This window comes from Ostrea edulis, chromosome 10, assembly GCF_947568905.1.
Source record: "Ostrea edulis chromosome 10, xbOstEdul1.1, whole genome shotgun sequence".
Taxonomy (NCBI): Eukaryota; Metazoa; Mollusca; class Bivalvia; order Ostreida; family Ostreidae; genus Ostrea; species Ostrea edulis.
Genome location: NC_079173.1, coordinates 46164853 through 46173443, shown reverse-complemented (window position 1 = coordinate 46173443; position 8591 = coordinate 46164853). Strand labels below are relative to the sequence as shown.

Below are 8591 nucleotides of genomic sequence, written 5' to 3'. Positions count from 1 at the left end.
GACAAGTCTAGACATGTTTATGTGATGATTTTTAGTACACTGTGAAGGGTAGACAAGTCTAGAGATGTTTATGTGATGATGTTTAGTACACTGCTAAGAGTAGACAAGTCTAGACATGTTGTATGTGATGATGTTTAGTACACTGTGAAGGTTAGACAAGTCTAGATATGTTTATGTGATGATGTTTAGTACACTGCGAAGAGTAGACAAGTCTAGACATGTTGTATGTGATGATGTTTAGTACACTGTGAAGGTTTGACAAGTCTAGATATGTTTATGTGATGATGTTTAGTACACTGCGAAGAGTAGACAAGTCTAAACATGTTTATGTGATGATGTTTTGTACACTGTGAAGATTAGACAAGTCTAGACATGTTTATGTGATGATGTTTAGTACACTGTGAAAGGTAGACAAGTCTAGAGATGTTGTATGTGATGATGATGTTTAGTACACTGTGAAGGGTAAACAAGTCTAGACATGTTTATGTGATGATGTTTATTACACTGTGAAGGGTAGATAAGTCTAGACATGTTTATGTGATGATGTTTAGTACACTGTGAAGGGTAGACAAGTCTAGACATATTTATGTGATGATGTTTAGTACACTGTGAAGGGTAGATAAGTCTAGACATGTTTATGTGATGATGTTTAGTACACTGTGAAGGGTAGACAGGTCTAGAGATGTTGTATGTGATGATGTTTAGTACACTGTGAAGGGTAGACAAGTCTAGACATGTTGATGTGATGATGTTTAGTACACTGTGAAGGGTAGACAAATCTAGACATGTTTATGTGATGATGTTTAGTACACTGTGAAGGGTAGACAAGTCTAGACATGTTGATGTGATGATGTTTAGTACACTGTGAAGGGTAGACAAATCTAGACATGTTTATGTGATGATGTTTAGTACACTGTGAAGGATAGACAAGTCTAGTGATATCATATGTGATGATGTTTAGTACACTGTGAAGGGTCGACAAGTCTAGAGATATTGATGTGATGATGTTTAGTACACTGTGAAGGGTGGACAAGTCTAGACATGTTGTATGTGATGATGTTTAGTACACTGTGAAGGATAGACAAGTCTAGTGATATCATATGTGATGATGTTTAGTACACTGTGAACGGGAAACAAGTCTAGAGATGTTTATGTGATGATGTTTAATACACTGTGAAGGGTAAACAATTCTAGGGATGTTTATGTGATGATGTTTAGTACACTGTGAAGGGTAAACAAGTCTAGGTAGAGATGTTGTATGTGATGATGCTAAGTACACTGATTGTTCACGTATCCTGGTTATGTGTGATGTATGTGTCCTGGTTATGTGTGATGTATATGTATGCGTCCTGGTTTTGTGTGATGTATGTTTCCTGGTTATGTGTGATGTATGTATCCTGGTTATGTGTGATGTATGTGTCTCGGTTATGTGTGTATGTGTCCTGGTTATGTGTGGTGTATGTGTCCTGGTTATGTGTGATGTATGTGTCCTGGTTATGTGTGATGTATGTGTCCTGGTTATGTGTGGTGTACGTGTCATGGTTATGTGTGATGTATGTGTCCTGGTTATGTGTGATGTATGTGTCCTGGTTATGTGTGGTGTACGTGTCCTGGTTATGTGTGGTGTATGTGTCCTGGTTATGTGTGATGTATGTGTCCTGGTTATGTGTGGTGTATGTGTCCTGGTTATGTGTGATGTATGTGTCCTGGTTATGTGTGATGTATGTGTCCTGGTTATATGTGATGTATGTGTCCTGGTTATGTGTGATGTATGTGTCCTGGTTAGGTGTGACGTATGTGCCCTGGTTATGTGTGTGTATGTGTCCTGGTTATGTGTGGTGTACGTGTCCTGGTTATGTGTGGTGTATGTGTCCAGGTTATGTGTGATGTATGTGTCTTGGTTATGTGTGATGTACGTGTCCTGGTTATGTGTGGTGTATGTGTCCAGGTTATGTGTGATGTATGTGTCCTGGTTATGTGTGATGTATGTGTCCTGGTTATGTGTGTGTATGTGCCCTGGTTATGTGTGATGTACGTGTCCTGGTTATGTGTGGTGTATGTGTCCAGGTTATGTGTGATGTATGTGTCCTGGTTATGTGTGATGTATGTGCCCTGGTTATGTGTGATGTATGTGTCCTGGTTATGTGTGTGTATGTGTCCTGGTTATGTGTGATGTATGTGTCCTGGTTATGTGTGATGTATGTGTCCTGGTTATGTGTGATGTATGTGTCCTGGTTATGTGTGATGTATGGTTCTGGTTATGTGTGATTTATGTGTCCTGGTTATTTGTGATGTATGTGACCTGGTTATGTGTGATTTATGTGTCCTGGTTATGTGTGATGTATGTGTACGTGAATATTATTATGTTCTCTGTCAGCTAGAAAATCACAACATTTTCTAATCGTGTCAGTATGACTGACTGATATATAGTTTTCATCTAGGTCAGAATAGTATGTCACGTGCTTCATCTACACTATTTAAGTGATGTGCTCAATCTTCAATTCACGTTTTCGTCTATATAGCTATTGCAAATACTTAAGAAATTAACTGAGTTTAGTTGTAATGTTTGCTAACAAGAAGCGCGGCAATTCATATCATCATTCCTTTAAGAACAATATTTGTTATGTTTACATTTTACTTTGATTTCTGCATTGATATAAAATCAAAACTAAACACAAAACCTGCCAATGTAAAGCAGGACATTTAATATCAGCCAATGTTGTCACTGTTAATTACTTATGCTAAGCATGAGCTGTCTGTAAACTGATTTTCTTAAGAAATATATTTTACTAAAACATTTGCATAATTATTTAAATACAAGTCAAATGAATTTTGCCTGTAAGGAAATTTGAATCCAGGTCTTCACTCACCAGAATCCATTCCACTGACTCGCTGTTGTAGATTTTCCAATCGACTGATGTAGTCATCATGCAACGATGAAGGTTCCGTGATTCTCACACGACGGACGGGCGACGATGAGGAGACAGGGTTTGATGGAGAGGAGGAGGATATTTTTTCCACAATCGGCAGAAATATATTTCAAATAATTCAACATCATCACTCTTCATCAAAGAAATTAGCTCTTTAGCTTTTAAACACAACATATAAAGATAAATGAAAATTTATATGATATATACATACATACATACAAACACAAATACATTAATATCAAGGATAACCCATGAAAGCTCGAGAGATTATTTCCTATGGGGTCCTTTGATGCACGGATGTTTGCGCTAGGGGTCATTTATGTGGGAGGAAACCGGAGTACCCGGAGGAAACCCACGTGTCCGAACGAGCGACCGCCATACACTCTCACATACAACCACTGCTGATAACGGAGGTCAAACTCGGGTACCAGCGGTGAGAAGCGAGAGCACTACCTCTACGCTACCCGGATATTCCTTTTATTTACAGGGTACACACCAGATTCTAAAACATAATATGTTACAACTAATAAAGAGTACTCTTGTTCTAGAGATTTTAAAACTTCCTACATTTTATTTTACACCTGAGATATCTAATTATTAAAGACACACCGCCTAGGGATGTTTGTCAATAATGCCGTTTTTAGCGAGGTTTTAATTTTTACTGACAGTGCAGAATTGCTAAAATTAATTATTGCTAATATTTATTCCATATCGGAGATGAAAATTGTCGTTCTCGTAATTTTAAAGTCGCTAAAATTAGCTCTCGCTAAAAATATTCCGTAGCGGGATTTATGAAAACCTACATATTGATCGTTTGTCAATAAAAATCGTATATTTATCTGTACTCTTGATAATAAAAAAACAAACACATGACCAACATGATTTAAGTTAATGTCCTGCCATATTCCGAGCGTGTGTTGAAAAAGTCCTTCGGCGGAATTTATATGCATCTGTGATTGAAGTTTTCTTTTAATATTTAACCAAACATTTTCAATAATAATTAAGTGCTGTTCCACGTAAGAATCATGCAAAGGGTGGCACATCGACCGTCAGGGATTGAATCGATACTTATATATACTTTATGTGGTACTAATTTTTTCATCTGATGCATACCTGCAGATATATGTTACTAAAAATAGATTACCCCACAATCCACACAAAAAAACTAAAAATAGGCAATAAATTGTAAATTGTATAATCAATATCGAGGGGAAAATACCAATATATTTTGGTCAATAAAAATATACAATGGCAAATGAAGTCCCCTTTTCCTTTATGCATTGCCATAGTGACAATATCTCACTTGTCTCCATGACAACGGTTGATTTTATTTGATGAATAAGGTTTTCTTGAAAACAACATCCAATTTTTAAAATTACTTTTCTTAACCCTTTCTCTACCGGCACATTTTGGAGGTTTTTAAAGACTAAATGACAATATTTTTAAATCGAGTTACATCTGCATATATCACGATTTTAGGTAGGCATGCGACATATAATTTTGTTACGAATTGGACAGGGAACTTTTTTTCATAAAGTTTATCATGTTAACCCATGACCCCAAAGATTTATACGGGGTCAAAGGTCATTTAAGTGCACATTTTTGCAATCTTTTTTCTCTGGAATATAAATATTACGACCCCCTCTCACTAGATTCGAATCAAAAATAGGAAATTCTAAATGTATGAGCTGATGTGTCTTTTAAAATACTACAAAAACATCACAATCAAATTGATCAATTTTATTAGCAAACAAATATTTTTGGTTTCTAAGTAACAACACTCATGGTGTAATTTTGACCATAATTTGCCTTTCTACTTCCATTCGACACAATTCAAACATAATTACATTGCATGATGATTAGTAAATGTCACATTATTTTAAAAATAGAATCTTTGACTATATCTTAATCATTTTAAAAGGTTTTTAACAATAAATATAATGAAGAGAATTAAGGTCAAAGGTCATAAAATGGAAATTTCGTACTTCATATACATATTCATTTTCTAATAATATGACGTTTTGCCATTGTATCCCACTAAATAGTATAAATATTGCAACATTAAAACAAAGATCTTTCCTGTTAAAATCTAAAATGATCTATTTTTTATATTCAAATATATTTGGTTGCTAAGCAACAACACCATTATGATATCAAATGCTATATATGCGAAAATAATGTCCATTTTTCCTACCCAAGTTCATTGTACATGTATACAAATGTTCAAGTACTTACTTTCAATCACTAAATTTAAATGTACTTGCATTGTATTTAATAAAAATTGTTATTCTTATATTCAACCTCTTAAAACATATTTCTAGACATAATTTTTGATACTAGGTTGTTCGGATAGGGGCATGCGTTGACCAATATCTGTCTATCGACTATAACTTCTCAGCAGACATGTATAAGATAACGCCCAACAATCTGAAGAAGAAAAAAAAAATTTATACTTAGCCCCAATATACTGATGTATTCTTAGAGCTTTTGAATACTCAGTTGGCTCTGTAAATGTTTTCTATAATCAAGGCCCTCTGAAAATTATGCGTTTAATTACTTGTAAAATTTTATCTGGGGTAATTGTTATACACATTTAATAAATGTGCTAGATGCACAGTCAGATTAATTTTGGTAAAGGTAATCTTATAAAATGCATTTTATTATTCGTTTTAAACTGGAAATCACTGTCACAATATCGGTACTTAAAAACTAGTAATACCTGTACAGTTCCTCTTCAGTGAAAAGCTTCGAACTTCCTCGGGAAGCATATGACAATCCCTCCCCCTAGATATGACCATCACAGCATAATGGTTAATGACAACACAAATGGAGAAAACCAAATCTTCTGTCAAAAACAGCTTCATAAAATCTGCAATTCTCTGAATAATCAGGTCCCATATCTGAAAAAAAAAATGCAAATAAAATCAGTATTGGTCATCATACCTTATTTGTCAGTATTTAAAACACTTATACCTTATAATTAGAAAAAGAATAATGATTTTCCATGTTTTGTCTCTTTTTGTATGCATGTTATATCTAGTAATGCAACGATAAAGAGTAAAATGGTACACGCATATCAGTGTACCATAATGCCATGATTCCATTTGCGAATGTATTATCTGGATTCATTTGAATGTTAACCAAATATATACGGATTTAACCCTATATTCAACCTCAAAGATTGATACCAACTGAATGCCAGGTTGTCACTCCGAATGAAATGCCACAGTTCTTGGATCAGGTGTCCCTGTGTCCTCCACATCAACATACTTCCAATGCATGTCTGGATTTGCCAGTAGACTGTCACTAGTGGAAGATACCTGGAAGCTTCCCACTAAATATTGGGATGTCAATAACCTTTTTAAAGATGAAAAAATACAATTAAGAATTATTGTTTTGTGTTTTAAAGCAGAATATAAGCTTTATGATAGTAAGGGACAGTTTCGCACGAAAGTACTGGTCATATTTATTTAAAGATAGAGATGTCCTATATTTGAAGTGCTATTTGGTAAGGGATTATATACATGTTAGAAATCAAATGAATGGAATATTTGATTATACTTTGCGAGTGTAGCAGAGTGCGTATTGAAAAAAAAAAACCCACTAAGCATCATGGAGGTGTTAGCATTATGCCCAACATATACATGGGAACAAATACTGAAGAAATTCAGGTTAAAATATACAGTGTCCAGCGAAAACATTGCGCCCTGAGGGAAATTGAATGGCCAGATTTAAAGTAGAATTGAATTGGTTCTTCATTGTACACAGTGTCTAAACCCCCTGGCATGGTACTCTGATGGAGTGTGGATTTAGTCGAAATTAGAGAAAATCTAAGCAAGAAGTGGGCGCATGCCCATCAGCTCATAGCACACCAGCATGTATGGATCATATAATTAAATGCTTTTTCAATAGCCTGTCATAACCAGATTTTGATTGATGTTACCACCCCCCCCCCCCCCCCCCACACACACACACACTTTTTGTCCCAAACACACATTTTATTTTTATTATTTCTGTTACAATATGAAGAAAAACCTCAAATTATGGTAATAAATTCTATTATTATAAATGATAATACAATAATGCAATATATGCTTTCCTAACAGATTGTGTTTTCTTTTCATAGAAAGATAACATTTTTTTATAAACATTGAAAATCTTGGAAAATAGCCTCCGCACCAATGGTCATGAATTCCCACTCTGATTAAAACCACCCCACCCTTTTCTCATCGTACACTAAATCCACCCTCTTCTTACACTCGCGCGTCAGATGAGGAGATACCAAGGGGGTGGGGGGGTCAGACTGATTAATGCCGGTCCAGGACAGATTAATTGATGTCAGATGTTATACACTTGGTTTAGATATCATAAAATATAAATATTTTCTTTCATGAAACGACAAATTATGGTATCAAATCGCGGTTAATATATTAATCGTGAATTTTTCATAACATGACATAGGCCTAACGCGAACGTTTTTTTTTTTTTTTCTAGTCGGCCTATGTGGCTACATGTACATCAACTTACATGTTTATACTGAATGCATGGTCGTTTGGGTCACCCTGCAACAGGATATCCAGGATATCTTCAGACTTCTTCATCTGATATCAGGTCGTATTCAAGATGTAAAATACATTACAAGCGTTTGTTGCGTGGTTGTTGTTTTCGTTGAAACGGAAACACGTGTGTTACCTGTGCACACTTTCAGAAAACCCCGCGGCCGCGATTCGGATCACGGGAAAAATGTATTATAATATGCAGACTGGTCTTTTTGTTTTCTTTGTTTGGCAGAAAAAAATATTTCTATTCCGAAAAATATATTACATAACGTTTATATCTGAATCTGAAGTATTTTTTTATTCACTCTACCGATGTAACATTTTCATTAGGTGTTTTATGAAGTTACAAGTAGGTGGTGTAACTGTTATTTACCAATAATGGTTTTATACTTCTTCTTTTTTTTAAAGCAGAGAATATCTGGCTGATCATTTCATACATATATGTATATTGTTTTAGTGTATCAAAAAGTACTCATATTACCAACAGAGGACAATACAAATAGTTTTCACTACTTTATTGTGCGATGCGCGTCGATCGCTTTCAGCACCGACGTTTTATCGCTAATTTTAAAGAAAACCGCGCAGCATGTCCCAATTTCATTTTATCGTAATATAAAAACTAACAAGAATTACAACACGAATAAGGGTCCATCAAAAAGAAAATTTCCTCTACTTTTACAGGCTGTATTTACTTTTCCCTATTTCCATATATGGATATTGGTAAAACCCCGATCTGTTTAAACATTGAGAAATAAAATTGTAAGAAAGCGTACATGTGCAAAAAATAGCTATTTTCTCATAACTTTGCCAGGCATTAGAAATAATTTTTATATGTTCTGAAAGCAGGGAATATATGCTTTTCAAAAATATAAAAAATAGTGCATTCATACGGGAGATTTAAAAAATCGTATCGAGGGGGGAAATGGCCTTGCGACAAAGCATTGCGTCATATTTAGACGAAGCCATCTTTCGCTTTAAATGCTTTTATTAATTTAATGGCTTTATTTACTTAACTGATTTTTACATAGTTAAAAAATAGAGAAAATTTCCAAAAATATGATATATAGATCATATATCTTATGATCGTAGTTTGAAAGATTTA

General features: G+C 34.7%; 1 long non-coding RNA gene across 1 annotated transcript; it reads right to left on the bottom strand.

The window, feature by feature from the left end:
* Window positions 1-5463: 5463 nt before the first annotated feature.
* On the bottom strand, window positions 5464-7702 carry LOC130050821 (uncharacterized). Its single transcript, XR_008799086.1, has 3 exons — window positions 7458-7702; window positions 6119-6287; window positions 5464-5830 (listed from the first exon to the last, which is right to left on the bottom strand). It is a non-coding gene; the product is annotated as an uncharacterized LOC130050821 (long non-coding RNA).
* Window positions 7703-8591: the final 889 nt, after the last annotated feature.